General features: G+C 39.6%; 1 protein-coding gene and 1 long non-coding RNA gene across 5 annotated transcripts in view; one reads left to right on the forward strand and one right to left on the reverse strand.

Moving 5' to 3' along the window:
- EFNA5 (ephrin A5) overlaps positions 1 to 15,335 on the reverse strand; it is a 283,690-nt gene that overhangs the window by 31,744 nt on the left and 236,611 nt on the right. The window lies entirely within an intron of this gene.
- LOC144225915 (uncharacterized) overlaps positions 1 to 15,335 on the forward strand; it is a 35,291-nt gene that overhangs the window by 17,063 nt on the left and 2,893 nt on the right. The window contains exons 2-5 of one of the 3 annotated variants that reach the window (XR_013333470.1): positions 3,360 to 3,507; positions 4,368 to 4,456; positions 5,572 to 5,744; positions 8,710 to 9,509. This is a non-coding gene — a long non-coding RNA (uncharacterized LOC144225915). Of the gene's footprint in view, positions 1 to 3,359; positions 3,508 to 4,367; positions 4,457 to 5,571; positions 9,510 to 15,335 lie in introns of those variants that run through there. The other 2 variants (XR_013333469.1, XR_013333468.1) reach the window with 2 other exon arrangements.

A 15,335-nucleotide genomic window follows, 5' to 3' on the forward strand; every position in this document is an offset into this window, starting at 1 on the left:
TGCGGCACTGCCATGGTTACTGTTCATCCTGAGGTCTTCAGTTAAACATATCAATCTCTTTACTAGGGAGAAAGTTCCTCCGGTTTTGCTTAATTTAGGTAGAAACGGATAAATACCGTTTACAGGTTGAGAACCTTAATGAACATAGTACTCAGCTATGGTGCACTTTGCACATGGAGGAAGCATTACCAAATATTCATAATTAGGATAAGGGTCACACTGATGGTGATGAATTATCCCAGAAAAAGAGGACATAGAAGCTGTGAGTAATATTCAAGTAACTTAAGTGTGATGGGTAAAAATACAACTGCTAAAACCACTGGATTAAATGGGCATTTTGCTTATTTCATTTATAAACAAGGTGCCACGATTAAATATACATATATGGGTTTGGTGAGATCAGTCTGGGGCTGTGTATTGATTAACTAGTGTCTCATGATAGAAAGAATCCTACTTTCTTGTGGCTTCATTGTGTAATTTTATCAGGGAAATGACAAGCCTCGCTGTTCAGAAATGCCTTGAACTGAAGTGGAGTGTACAGTAAAATACAGATTTCCTCAAATGAACTGCCAAAACCATTAATCTTTATCTAAAGACCCATAATAACAGTTTGTTCTCAGTAGCAGGTGGGGGAGGGAGAGAAAATGTCTTCCAGAAAGCACTTTGGCAGTCAATCTGGTTGATAATAAAACTTGATGAAACATCTGTGATTAATATTAATTCTAATTCTCCCTTTAATGGATAATTGTGAAAAAGCTAATTTATCCCATTTCATTTAGACTACAGCTGAGTTTTCCAATTTAGGAAAGGAACATTTTCCCATGTTTCTCAGGTATGAGACTCCATGGGGCGAAAAAACAGGTGGAGAAAACCTGCCAAAGGCAAAAATGCAATTTTCCAGTTCGCCCTGGAAAATATTTTGTATGAAATCAGCTGACCGCTGCGGTCTAGGATGTGGCCCACAGAACGGTTCTCTATGTGACAGACTGGTATTTCTGCATCTTCACCACTGGAGAACACTCTAAATAAACCACAGTGAACTGACAATATATTTTGATCGTATTTGATTCTGTGAAGAGACTGAGAAAAATGCCCTTGTGAGTAAATGACAGTAAGCTATTTCTGACCACTAGTGTATTTCAAACTAGTTGATGATAGGAACTATTTCTGACACATGCAAATGTATAATTCAAAGTACCCATAAAAATTTGTCATGGAAGCTACCATTAATTTCGACAGAAACTAGGAAAGTAACTAATTGCCTTTCAAATATCAATATTAAGAATACCATTTATTAAACTAGCCCTCTAACTCATTTGTAAATGGGAAACGTGAGGTATGGGTTGAAGCCCCTTGCCCAAATTAATACACCTGGTAAGTAATGGAGTTAAGACTCAGTTCTCCTCATTCTTGTCTCATCTACTTTCCTATACTTACTAATATTTAAAAGGAACCTATCAAATAATGGTCTTATTTTCTAGGAATCAGGACATATTATATGATTAAAATCATAACTGCTGTCTAACCCAATATGTAAGTAGTAAATAGTGAATAAATATACATCACTGTTGACCTTTAATCATAACCGAATCACGGCTCCATTTAGATATACTCCTTTTTTCATCAGACTCTAACTAAATATCAGGGAGAAGAAAACATAAACTGACAAGCACGAAAGGTCACGGACAATAGGCGGCCCCCACTTCTTCAGTGCACCTTCCAAAAGCCCGTGTTATGTAATTAGAATATTACAGGAACTACTTGCTATTCTTTCTTTTCTCCCCAAGCACCCATTTTTCTTCTGGACTGTTGGTCCAAAATGAGTCCTGTTTCTTCTCTGTTTGTATGTGGCTTTCGAATTCTTACCCCACTTACACTATTAACCACTTTGTAAAAGGAATTCATTTTATAGTGAAAATTGTATACAGAAACTTTAAAAAATTGTATGAGAAATACAAAAACTCCAAAGAGTCACCTGGTTCTTGTTTGCATCAGCAGGGTAAAATAGAATCTTATTTATGGATGAAGCAAACGAGACGGTTTGTTTAGTGTGGCAGAAGGAAGTATTTGTTATGACCAACGTGAATGAGCTGCCTCCCATAATCTCAGTCTATCTGGGTCTTTTACGTTACACGAGCTTGGTCTCTCTCAGCAGAGCTCCCTGCGCTGTACACACCCTCACGGAACAAAGACTGTCTTTTCTCCACACCAGTGCTGTGGTTCCATTTACTCAAATCTTCCAGTCCCTGCTTCTTCCTGTCTTGAATTCAGACCCACCTCCTCCCACACTTTAAGCCAATGTCCCCAAAGTGTGGAATGAATATCACCTGCAGGAGAAACTGCTGGGGAGCTTGTTAAAAGTGAAAATTCTGATAGCAATCTCCTAAAATTTAATGAATCACGCTTTCTGGAAGTGGACTCCAAGAAGTTGCACTTTTAGCCGCCCCCCACCCCGCCCCCGTCACTAACGTGAGGATAGTATCTTAAACCCTGAAACCTGAATTTCACCTTGCCCCTCAAGTCAGCGTGTCACAAGGGCTTCCCCCTGAAGCTGTCCTCTCTCTTTTTTATGGACAGTGTCAATCTTGTAATTTACTTTGTTTCTCTTTTTGCCGTCATTTTCATGACTATGTTTTTTCTCACATTCAACTATGAGCTCTTGGAGGAGCAAGATTACATCGAATACTTTCTATCGTCACATTAGGGTGTCTGCAACATCGGCCTGATGGCTACACTCAGTTCAGTAAGTATTGATGGGTTAACTAATGAGAAAATAAGAATACTGAGGTGTATCCTTCTATAGCCACTGTAGATTTTTCTGTGGCCACAAATTTAATGATGTACATGTACCAAGAGCCCATGTGGAGTTTAATGAATGATTTTACATAGTGTTTTAAAATATAAACATTTCGAAAAACAGCTGCAATAAATCCTCTAAAATGGTAAACACATCCTATCAAAAGGTCAGAAATTCTGTTATTTGATTAAATTAACAACCCAGGAAATGTTATTGGTGTAGCAATTCTCCTTAATAAAAACCTCATAAAAGTCAATGCAAAAAAAAGAAAAAAAAATTAGAAATCTGCACCTATAGCAGAGCTGAATGGACACAGAAAACAATATAGAAAAAACAGAAATTCAAGTAGAGGGTATTACTATCTTTGAGATCAGAATAAATTCTCCTCAAGTGCCAGTACTTTTTATGGAATGAGCTTCCGAACATCACTTGCCGTATACGGAAAAGAGCTAAAAGCATGAACGGTTGAGTCAGAATGTCTTTTGGCTCAACTCAGCTCTGGGCTCCACCACTCATGAGCAGTGTGGTTTCCGGCAAGTTATTTGACCTCTCTGTGCTTCAGTTTCCTCACCAGTAAAATGAGAACGGTACCAGCGCCTAACACACAGTTGGGATAAAGTCCAGATGAGACAAGATCTATGACTGTGTGGGGATGGATAAGTGGTTTCTACCTGCCAGCTATGATAACCAGCCAGCATCGGGCCCCTAAGGTAAATCATTTCAATGTATTTGTATGATAAGGCCCAAATGAATTTCCCCTTCAAAAACATACTACTCCCTATTGCCTTCTAGGTAAGTTCTAAATTCGTCAGAACAGAATTAATGGCCCTCCCTAATCTGGCCCAATCTGTCCAGTGTTATTTTTCAAATACTTTCCATTCTAGTCAGACCTGTCTTTTCATTGATTCTGGGAGTCCGGCTGTTCTGATTTCCTTATCAGGAGAGGAGAGGCAGGTGAGAGTGGAAGTCCACCTGAGTGGTGTGAAGTTTGTTCTCTGGTGTGCTGCTGGGTGGTCTCCCCGTCCCTTGGCAAGTGCCCCCATGAACAGGTGCCACGCCCTTGCTGTGTGAAATCCTGGAGCTGCACCCGGGGGCTGCAATTCCTGAACTTTGTTCTAAAGATGTTATTAATTCTCCAGGCAGCCCTTCTCCTCGTAGAATCTCTCCTCCTTTTCCTTGAATTTGCAAAAATGTGTTATAAAACTCCAAATTTGTGAAAAACTGGTGGATTTTAAAGTAACAACGGCCACTGCAACTAGTAATGATAATGAACACAATAATTTGCTGCTGCCGTGCTGCTTACACACAAGGCGAAAGCAGTCCCCAACATGTTATATTAACAAGCTGAGATGTTGAGACAGTTGGTCACAAGGCTTTGCAATATATCCACCAATGCCTACGCTGTGCTATTGATTGTGTTAATCACATTTAAGCCTCTGAAAAATGACTCAGGGTACCAAAGAGACATACACTTTCAATAGTCTCGCTAATCATTATGTTTTTCATCACAACTGAAGTAGGGGGAGTGAATGACACATTTTATTCTGTCTTCCTGTTCTGACCCCACAAGCCACTAGACAGTGCTCTGCTTTGTTTTGAAAACACAGATGACCCCTAGCATGTGAAGCTCAGCGGTACACTGACACGAAACATCCCTCGGTAGGTCGCATGAGCCATTTTTAGAACTGGCTTTGCCTTCAATTCCAGGGTGTCGGTAGGACTCATGTACAGACTTGCTAGGGATGCTTGAGATTGTGATTTGAACTTCTTTTAAAATATTTATTATGAATTAAGTGAATAAAGAGCTGAGACTTGGGAGACTAAGGGGGTCTGAATCCTGACTCCCTTACTAACGACGGGATCTCAGGCAAGTTACTTAACTTCGCTCAGACGGTTTCCTCATCTGTACAATGGGGATAATAACAGTACCTACCTTGCAGATGAGGATGCAACAAGTGAAAACAAGTCCAGTGCCTGGCACATAGCCAGCTTGCAATAAACGCTACATCACTGTAATTGTGATTATCGGAACTCCTACCTATCAGTCAAGGTATGAGTGAGCCTTTAGCAAAAGGCTGCTTTCACAATAATAATTGCTCTGAGGAGCGCCTGGGTGGCTCAGTTGGTTAAGCACAATAATAAGTGCTCTGAACTAAACTTCATTTAAATCACTGCAGAATTCATTATATGGTCTCGAAAGAGATTCATCTGCCCAATACACAAGAAAGACCTTCAGGCGATCTATTCAAAGTTAAAAATAAACTGCCTATTCAATATATTTTTGGCTTAATTTTAGGCCCCTTGTTCAGATTTGTTCCTTAAAACTTAGGTCTAAAATAAAGCAAGAAGTTCTAAATTCAAAGTTGAGGGCCCACTGAAACTGTTAAAGAAAAACAAACAGGCAAACTTCATCCATTCAGGTTGAGTCAGAGCCTGTGATAATGTACTTAGGGAGAAAATTAACTTGAAAAAATTTTTGCAAAAAAAAAAATTAGAAAAAGCAAATTCACATTAGAAACTGGATATTGGAGCTAATAAAAACGGGGCAAGTTTAAATTAAAGACAATGTATATTCTCAGAGACAAGATTTGGTTTTAAAGATCTGGTGGAGAAAAGGGAGTCCTAACTATAGTTACCTAACTTTACTGTAGGTCAAACTAGCTGGAAATATTGTACATCTCTGAACATAGTACAATGAGAAGATAGCATCATTTCAGTTTCTAACAATAATACACTGGCTGACTATTCTCCAATTTGTGGTATTTCACTTCTAGGACTGAGAATGAATTAATATTTTGTAAAGCTTTAAATGTTAAAACCAAACCTGGATATGGCACATATATCAAAGTTATGTTCCTAATGTGAATTTTCTACCAACTGCCTAAAAATATCTGATGGTAAAGGAAGCCTGTTGCCGAAGTCCACACATTTCCCCTATTAAACAGAGGTAAGCCATATCCCCAAGAAACCATATTTCAAGCCCACAGGATACTCATGAACTAAAATAATGAATGATAATGCCTCGTTCCCTGCATTAATATTAAAGAAAAGAGAAAATAGAAAACTTTATAGCCACTATCAGCTCTCTGAACCATAAATCTCAAGTTTTGAGAATTGCTTCCCAAAAGGGTAGAGAGGGGGGGGGGGATGAGCTGTGAGAGCACTTTGGAGCCTAGAGATATTTTTTAGCAAGCCAGCAAAGCACTGACACAAATTTCTACATATCTCTGGCTGTGAAAAGTCTCATTTGTGGTGATTTATATTTCCTCATAAAGAACTCTGTAGATAATATAAGCCTGCTGTGAGGCTGTATGACAACTTTCAAACCAAGAGTTACACGACCATTCTGTTAAAATAGAGCAAGAATAGATGAGTGGGAAAATCTGTAGAAACAGTATTTCTTCTGATGAAAGGCCAAAGTCTGGCTTTTCCAGCATGCACAGTGTTCAGAGGTTCACCTTTCGCTCCATGTGCATGTCTCATGGATAACGTTGTGGTCATCTGTATGAGAAAGTATTATTTTTTCCCCCCGAAGATTGACTAAGTGCATTTGGCGTGTGCGTGCTTGTGTAATTTACAACAAATGACACTTAGACATCATCACACTGGAGTTCAGTTGCCTTAATAAGTTACTAAGGGAAACACAGAGAATAGCATGCTGACAGCCCAAAGTCAATGAAGTATAAACACTGTTATTCCAAGTGTCACTGGCGTGTTATTTCCATTTCTCCTGGCATCTGCTCTATGTAACGCTGCACACACACGCGATACAGCAGCTCATTAAACTGTTTTCAGTTAACTCTGCAACCAGATTAGTACATTACATGTTTATAAGGCTGAGAATTACTGCTTCCCTGTGAAATTACACAATTAATCAGGTGCGTTATTTCTCGGGGAGATGTGGCCACTTTTGACATTTAGGGATAAAAAAAACATACAAAAAACCAGAAAAAAACCAATCCTTTCATTTGTTCCATTTCGGCATTTAGTCTCAGTGTGGTAACACGAAGCAAAAGGTGGCATAATTCCCTCCTCCCCCTCAGGAGGTCAGAACTCTCTATGTTCCCGCAGTCTCGTAATAGCATTTTAAATTCTTGAAAGGAGCACAAATAAAAATTATTGTTTTTGAACTTCTTATCTGAGTGTCACAGCCTTTGAAAACTTCAAACAACGCAGAGAGTACTTATGAGTCTTTAGTTTTGTATGGCTTATACCGTGAATTTCCATCAAGTCCCAATTATTCAACAGCTTTTAAGCGCCCTTTGCGAACTTTAAGGCGGCTCCCAAAGTCAAAACCTATTAAGCAGGGATGGGAGTTCCAGCTTCCGTTTTCACAGACCTGGCATTAATTCCTCTGATTCTTTCTAACAGCGCCTCATCTCTTAGGCAAGTCATGTACTGGGGGGATGCATTTCTTTTAAAAATCCTCCCCACCTGACCAAATAATACTGCCAACTTTTTAAAAATATTAAATTGTTTTAAAATATCCTGTGTTCCTATTAGTTGCCCCCTCCACCTTCGGGTCTACTCAGACTATGTGAAACATGGGTCAAGCCTCCACGCTCCGCCCAGGCCTAAGCTGGTGTCAAGCATTCCTGTTCCGGAAGGTCAACAGGGCACCTGGCAACAAACTGCCGTTTCCGTAAGAGAAACTCACAATTAACATAGAAAAATATCCTGAAGTCTCTAAATATCCTCTTTTATGTTCTTTATTTAACCTTCATTTAAGAGCCCTTGAAATCCATTCATGCTTTCCAAAAAGATGGCTAGGGACAACTTGAAACAGACACAATTCTCTAAACTCATTCTTTAAATAAAAAAGGTGCATTCTTGCAGGTTCACAAGAGACCCCTGAAGTACACAAAGGAAATAGAACAACTGTTTTCACGCACAAATCTGATGTGATCTAGGTGAACTTCCAGTGTCTGAGTGCAGAGCAACTGTTCCACTCACTGGATATTCAGAAAAAAGCAAAACTAAACAACAACAACAAAGAACTAAACTAAATAGGTCTTAGTGACTACGATATACTCTGTACCTGAGCAATTGCCATTTGATGTTTGTGCCATATTCATGCCTTCCCATGTTAGCAAACATTAAAATGTGTCAGCTTCCTAACACTGCCCCTCAACTCCTTTCTCTATTAATATAAATATGTCTTGCTCAATACTATGTTCTGGGTTTACATATTTTAAAAATTATAGGAGGTGAACTAGTATTCGACCACAGTCCTTCTGGAAATTCCAGTTATAAACCCCTTGAATCTCAGCTGAAGTATATGCTAGAGTATGTAATGCTAAAATATGGTTCTAGTAATCAAAAGCATTTTTCAATAATAAAAGCAAAGCGCGCACGCGCGCGCGCACACTACACTGAAGCAAATACTGAGTTGTTCATTTTAAAAAAGAACACAGTACTTACAGGTCACCTCCCCTGCAAGAGTAAAAGACTAAGAAAGATGAAAAAGATTACCTCCTGCTTTGATAAATGTGTCGTTTTGATACTCTTGTATTTCAATAAGAACAACTCAGAAAAAAGGCAGATTGGTGTGAACTGACAGGCCTGAAATAATTCCTAATGTCCATTACTAAAGTAAGCTGCTGAAAGACTGGACATCCAAAGGGGAATGAAGACTTCCTTAGGCATATGTAATCCAAGCATAATGTTCCTTCAGAATATAGGGCAAAGACTCAAAATGTGAATCTTTACAAGGCATTTGTGAAATTTTTTACTCCAGTATAAATGAGGGCTGTTCAAGGTATGGTAACTTTCCAAAGGGCAAACAGTTTTTTGGACGTGGATTGTGGAAGTCATTTTTTTGGTGGTCAACTGATCCTGTGAAAATATTTATTTGAACCTTGGGAATAAGAAAGGTTGTGATAATAAATTATTATTATATACCCTTTTTACAGATGAAGAAAGTGAGGCTTCGTTATCCACAGATACATGGCTACTAGGAGTACAGGAGGATTTGAGGGCAAGGCTGCATTTACCCTCTATAAATGAGAGTCTGTGCCTTTTTCTTTTAAAACCATGCTCTACTCTCCCCCTTTGATGTAGTGTATCCTCATCATATGATCAAAAAACATTATTCAAAAATCAGGGAGGAGTGCCTGGTGGCTCAGTTGGTTAAGCGTCTGACTCGTGGTATCAGCTCAGGTTATGATCTCAAAGTTTTGTGAGTTCAAGTCCCACACTGCACACTGATGGCACAGAGCCTGCTCGGGATTCTCTCTCCCTGTTCTCCTCGGCTCATGCTCTGTCTCTCTAAAAATAAACAAACTTAAAAAAAAAGTTGGAGCTCCCGGGTGGCTCAGTCTGTTAAGCTTCCAAATTCAGCTTGGGTCATGATCTCGCAGTTTGTGGGTTCAAGACCCACATTGGGCTCTGTGCTGACAGCTAAGAGCCTAGAGCCTCCTCTGGATTCTGTGTCTCCCTCTCTGTCTGCCCTTACCCCACTCACACTCTGTCTCTGTCTCCCCCGTCCCCCAAAAGAAAGAAAGAAGAAAGAAAAAGAAACCAACCAACCAACCAACCAACAAGGGATTTGTTGCAGTGGCTTCAGTAAAACCTAGGGCTTCCAATTTATCTGTTCTTCTCACACATTAGCATGTAAGAAAAAAATTAATTGTTTTGTTCTTGGTTCACTATTATGGCATTTATTCATTCAATAAATATTTACTGAACACCATTCTAGATACTATTTTCTACTATTTCTTATTTAAAACATTCAGTTTTAAATCAGTATGATGGTTCTGCAGATTCTCCACACTATGGAGAGTTTGCCTGATTTTAGCAACATTTCTATGAGACACTATTACTCTAGGTTCCAAACAACTCACCTTCAAATGAGCTTTTGAGCTTTCGGAAAATACCCGGTTGGCAAGTAAAGCACTTACTTTATGTTACTATTCTCTGGATTTACTGAATATTCTTTTCTCTTTTAAAAGGACAGTCAATAACTGTACTGTACACTCAAATGATTTCTGAAGCTGATCTTCATCATTCCTTTAAGACAGCTCTTCAGAATTCAGGTTATTTTGTCAGTTTTCAAAATTGTGTAGTGCACATTTAAAGTGCTTCATAGCTTAAGACTGTAAACTTTTAATTAAAGCGCATAAAGCAGAGAATTAACAGTTTACCACATGCTTTCAAGGAGTTATAAACTGTGGGTTTAAGAATGATGCCCATAGTAACTTAGACTGTCCTCATGATTTTCTTTTTAATTTTGAAAAATATGTCCACCAAAAAGACTGGAGCCAGAGTCTTCAGCTCCCTGATTGTTCTTTTCATTGATGTTTTCAGGATTCTAACTTCAAAGAAATGGCCTCTGTTAGCTCGGCACTTCTATAACCCTATCAGTATGAAGGCTGATGACTAAAACAACATGCGCGTACAAGCTTACTCGCCAGTGAGTGTAGGACGAGTGTGTTCCCCAATAACCTCTTAGAAACTCCTGGACTCTGTCTCGGTGCTGTAACTATAAGTCATCTTTTACTCGGAGTATCTTCTTTTGAAGACAACTATACCTTAGATGTGGCAAATGCTAGTATATTTCTTTGCCTTTTAGTATCATTTTCAGAAAATGACATTTGCCTTCTTTATGGTAGGTCTCACATTAAGACTCACTTGTTCCTGGGGTCCCTGGGTGGCTCAGTCGGTTAAGTGTCTGACTCCTGGTTTTAGCTCAGACCATGATCTCATGGCTCCTGAGATCAAGCCCTGAGTCAGGCTCCACGCTGATGGTGTGGAGCCTGCTTGGGATTCTCTCTCTCTTACCCTCTCTCTGCCCCTCCCCTACTCATTCTCTCTCGAGCTCTTTCAAAAAAAATTAAAAAAAAAAAAAAAAAACTTAGAAAAGAACACAACTCACTCATTCCTAAATTAAGTGTGCAATCATGATTCAGTCTAGAGGCTGAATATTCACTGGATTTAAGGAGAATTTCTTTGACCCAAATGCTGGGTCAGAAAAGTTATCATATTAAAAGGGTCACGCATCTGGGAAGATACAACTGACATATCATTTGGAGATGGACGAGTATTCTTTGGAGAACGGAAAATGCATACATGTGTTTAAGAATCCATCTTCCTACCATCTGAGTTGTGATTTCCAGCAGAGTTTATAAAGTAAAATTCTCTCAACAGTAGGGCTCACATTGGTTTTAACCTTAAAAAAAAAATACAAAGTAAAGTCTGTTTTTGCTTTTTAATCGTATGAGACCTACGACTTTATCTCTTTACTTCCTTTTACTTATCTATTCATGGAATTTCCTCTCAGATCAGCCACTTCTTATCTGTGTGAACCTTTCTCAAGTCACCTACTCTCTCCGTGCCTGTTTTTTTGCCTACAAAATGGGAAAGGAGAACTGTACCTTACTGTGCTGTTTTAGAGAATTCCAGGGGTTTAGAACAGTGCTTGGAATAGAGTAAGTGCTCTGTAAACAGTGGTGACCTTTACTTATTGAACATCTACTATGCGCCCAACAACGTAATACAGGGCATAGAGCAGGTGTAGCCATGAACAACCAACCAAAAGTACACAATGTCAGACGCGAGGAGTGCTTGAGGGAAAATAAAGCAGGTTAAGAATGCAGAGAATGATGGAGATGTTCTCTTTATACAGGGAGATCGGAATGCCTCTCTGATAAAGACTTTTCTCTTTTAGTGCAGACCTAAAGAAAGGGAGCGAGAGCAAGGGACGTGGATGCTGGAGCAATGAGCACCCCAGGCAAAGAGAAGATAAAGTGCCAAGGCCCTCCTGTGGAGCTTGGGGGAGGACACTAGACAGGAAGGAGGTGGGGAGAGGGGGCAGCCGGGGTGGGGGGTGCTGGAGTGGAGACAGTTAGGCACAGTGAGAGGACAAGGGGTCACAGAGGTAAGGGTGGTGGAAGAGAAGGGTGCCTGCCACGGAGGACCTGTTGGTCCAGGTTGGAGACTGAGCATTTCCTCTTGCTGGAGGGCTCGGAACAGCAGCGACCGCAGTGGGAAAAGCAGGAGCCTGCTGCGTGCGTCGCAACCGCAGCTGATGGGGACTTGGATAGGTTGGTAGGGGCCGAACGTTCAATAATGCTAATACGTGTCTCCACCCTGCATTTCCCCTAAAGATACTCCTTTAACTGGCATTTATTGAACACCTACTAAGTAAGGCACTGGGCCGAGACATTTTATAAATGTTATTTCTTACAGTGATGTACAGACCCTTAGATAAAATATAGTAAGATCAGGACATTAGGGCTCCAAGCAATGTTTACAAGTCATCTAGTGCGGCTACATTATTTCGCAACCATGGAATTAGAAATCCAGAGAGATTAAATGATTTAGGCAAAATCATACAGTTAGTTAGGTCAAGGAAAGGGCCCAGGACTCAGTGTTCCTTACTGTACAAAAGAGGACTTTCAAAATTAGTGTCTTACCGACTTACAAAAATAACTTAAAGTGCCTTATTAACTTATTTCCCTTGGCTTCTTCTGATTTAAAAATAACAGCAGCAAAACTTCTTTCAAACTTGTTCTCATTAGGTTAATATTTATGAGAATCATTTTTAAAATGAATACTTCTGAAGTTTCTAAAATAACTCTTTGCCTTAGGAAGTCTATATAAATGACTATTGCCATAATCTACTGACTGGCAGTTCTGCAAATCTATCACTGAGAGAAAGACCACCGACTTTCCATAATTACTTTAGGATGCCAATCTCTTACCAAAATAACTTCTGTAGATTAAAAAATATTTGTCATATTCCAGAAGGGGCTCAGCCTGCCTTAGTATCAGCCACTGTAACAAGTTCATATACTGCCTGTTTCCAAAGACAGGAGGACTTAGCATAGAGTTGCTCTTGGGACACATAAGGATTTAGGACAGTGAAGGACATTTTATTTCTAAGTAAACAGCAAATTTCACATACTTCCAACTATTCTAGTTTCTTAATCCGGTGTAACTCAAAGGAATTTAGAAGGAAAGAAATGTTACTAAGGATAAAGCAGAACTTGTAAATGATGCTCTGAATTGTGTCTTCTTTGAGTAAGTGAGGACTGGATATCCTGATATGAAATACATACTCCTGTCTTCTCTTCCCCCAAGGCCAAGTGTGTATCTGAGTTTTGGTTCTCACCACTATCCTCCACCTTTCCCCTAGCACCCTAAAGAAGGACTGCCAAATGGTACAGCTTTCTTTTTCCTTTTGGAAAAGTTGTTAGAGATTTTAAGCCCTGGAGGATCTGACATATACCCCTGGGCCAGTGACGAACATTTTAGAAAAGTGACCAGGTGGCCAGGTAGGCTTGCTCCCGAGATCACCAACAGAGAGCTTCTTGTAAGGTAATAAGTGTGAAAGAGCCACTTCCCAATCATCTTGTTCATTCCATGCATATTAGGAGTGAGGAAAATTCAACTGAGGGCCAATTCTCCCCTAAGAATCCTTTAGTTTAATTATGACCACAGTAGATTAAACATCTGTACGACATCCACGTTAGCTCTGCCGCTCCTGCTCTCAGCAGTGAAAGGAAGAGAGGAAACACTTTCACTACTAAAAAGAGATGCTCTTATGGTTCTAAAACATGGTTGAAAATTCAATTTAACTGACTACGAGGCCAGTGTGCTTCTTACAAATGAACATCTCTGCTGCTAATTTTGTGCTATTTTACCTTTCATTAAAAAAAGTAATTCAGGTTAAACTCAGCTGAACAGCAAAAAGCTCTTGATATTTTGAAGCATTTTGGAACAATTACTTTGACAGGAGCCCTTGACAGTTAAATGACTCCGTTAAATGAATGTTATAGAAGACACATAATGATTTTTAGTGAAATATTGAATTTAACCACAAATGAGGAAAAACCAGTCATAAGCACTATGGGTATATTTGAATAATAACATCTTGCTTATGAACCTCAATGGATTCTATAATTTCTAATAATCACGCAATCAACTAGTTAGCTGGTATGTTTCCTACCTCAGGGCTCTCAATTTAGTTTTGGTTTTTGTTGTTGTGTTTTAATCTCAGAAATAAATATGTAAATTTGGTAAATGGCAGTAAGTTCCTCTTCCATCAGTAGGGTATTTTAGACCTAGGCAATTCATGACAGCCATCCCACCACTTACATCTTCCTCTTTCCTTTTCCCCATTTGCTGAATGAGATTCTTTCACGAAGTAAAAGATCAGTAAAATCAAGAGGCTGCTGCCTGAGAACATGTGAATTCACTGAATGCCAGTGTTTCCTCCATCCGTGGGACTCAATATTCCTTTTCTTATTTTATGGATTGAATGTGAGATAGTATCAAGCCTTTTATGTGTTTTCTCATGACTAATGACCAAAGTATGTACTGAAATAATAAAACTGGCACTGTTCAATTTCCTTTTTAAATTCAATCTCAGTGTAAGTGGGAGTGCCCTGTCTATGATGGTGAAATCCATCTCATTATGAAATTCTGTTTTCTGGAGAAGAGGAAAGAGAAATCCTTGCAGACTGAAAAAACATGTGGGTTAGGCGTCTGTGGGGACATTCACGTTAAAGACACGAGTCAGGAAAACAGGAATGTTTTTGTCTTGTTTGCCTGGCAAGAAGGGCTGAAAGATCAGTGCCAAGCATCCTGGGTGGTATTGCCTAGATCTCTACATGCTATATGCAGCCACACTTCTGGATTCTTTCAAGCATGGGAGTTACATGGACCCATGTACCCACTGCTCCCTGCATTTACCTTCATTCAGCAACTGCTTGTTTACATCTCCTCCCCACCAGATGGTCACTCCTTGAGGACAGGAGTGTCTTTTGATCTCGCATCCCCCAACATTTCTGAGCCACGAGAAGTTGTTCGATAAACGTTGAACAAAATAAATTTTGAATAAGAAACGTTTAGCTCCTTCAGCTGATAGTGAAAATACTTGGCAAGGGCCAGATAGTTTCAATATTGGATACTAGTAAGGTCCAGATATACAGCAGGCTGCCTAAATTAAGTATTACTTGTAAGCATCCTAACAGAGTGTGGTCCACAGACCAGTAGCATTGCGTCACATGGGAGCTTTGTAAGTGTGGAATCTCAGGCCCTGTAGCAGACCGCCTGAATCAGATTTGCCTTATACCAAGATGCCCAGGCGACTTCTGCACAGTGAAGTTTGACAAGCCTCTACTTAGCATGTATGACTAGTACGATGCCTGAAGAGGTGAGGGTGTCCATCGTGGATGAGAACCAAGGCCCCGTGAATATGGTAACTACAGAGGTCAGCTTGAGAGTTTTAGAGCTCTCTCAGGACAGACTCACAGGTGGGAAACTCACTCACACCAGTTCCTTTGGAACTTTCTAGATACTCTTCACGCTCTTTCCTGTTTAAAGACACAGCTGCTCTTAATAATGGTCTTTTCTCCTTGGTAGAAAGAGAGTATTTATCGTCGGCATGCTGACATTTGCAGGAGTTTTGGCTTTCTCCACTGCAAGTGTGGATGATTGAAAGGATATTGCTGACACCTGAATAAGAAATCCAATGACTTCAAGCTATGTAAATTTAATTATTTCCTTTAATTTTTTTTTTTTTTTTTTTTTTTTT

Source organism: Crocuta crocuta, unplaced genomic scaffold (genome assembly GCF_008692635.1).
Source record: "Crocuta crocuta isolate KB4526 unplaced genomic scaffold, BGI_CrCroc_1.0 scaffold131, whole genome shotgun sequence".
NCBI classification, from domain to species: domain Eukaryota; kingdom Metazoa; phylum Chordata; class Mammalia; order Carnivora; family Hyaenidae; genus Crocuta; species Crocuta crocuta.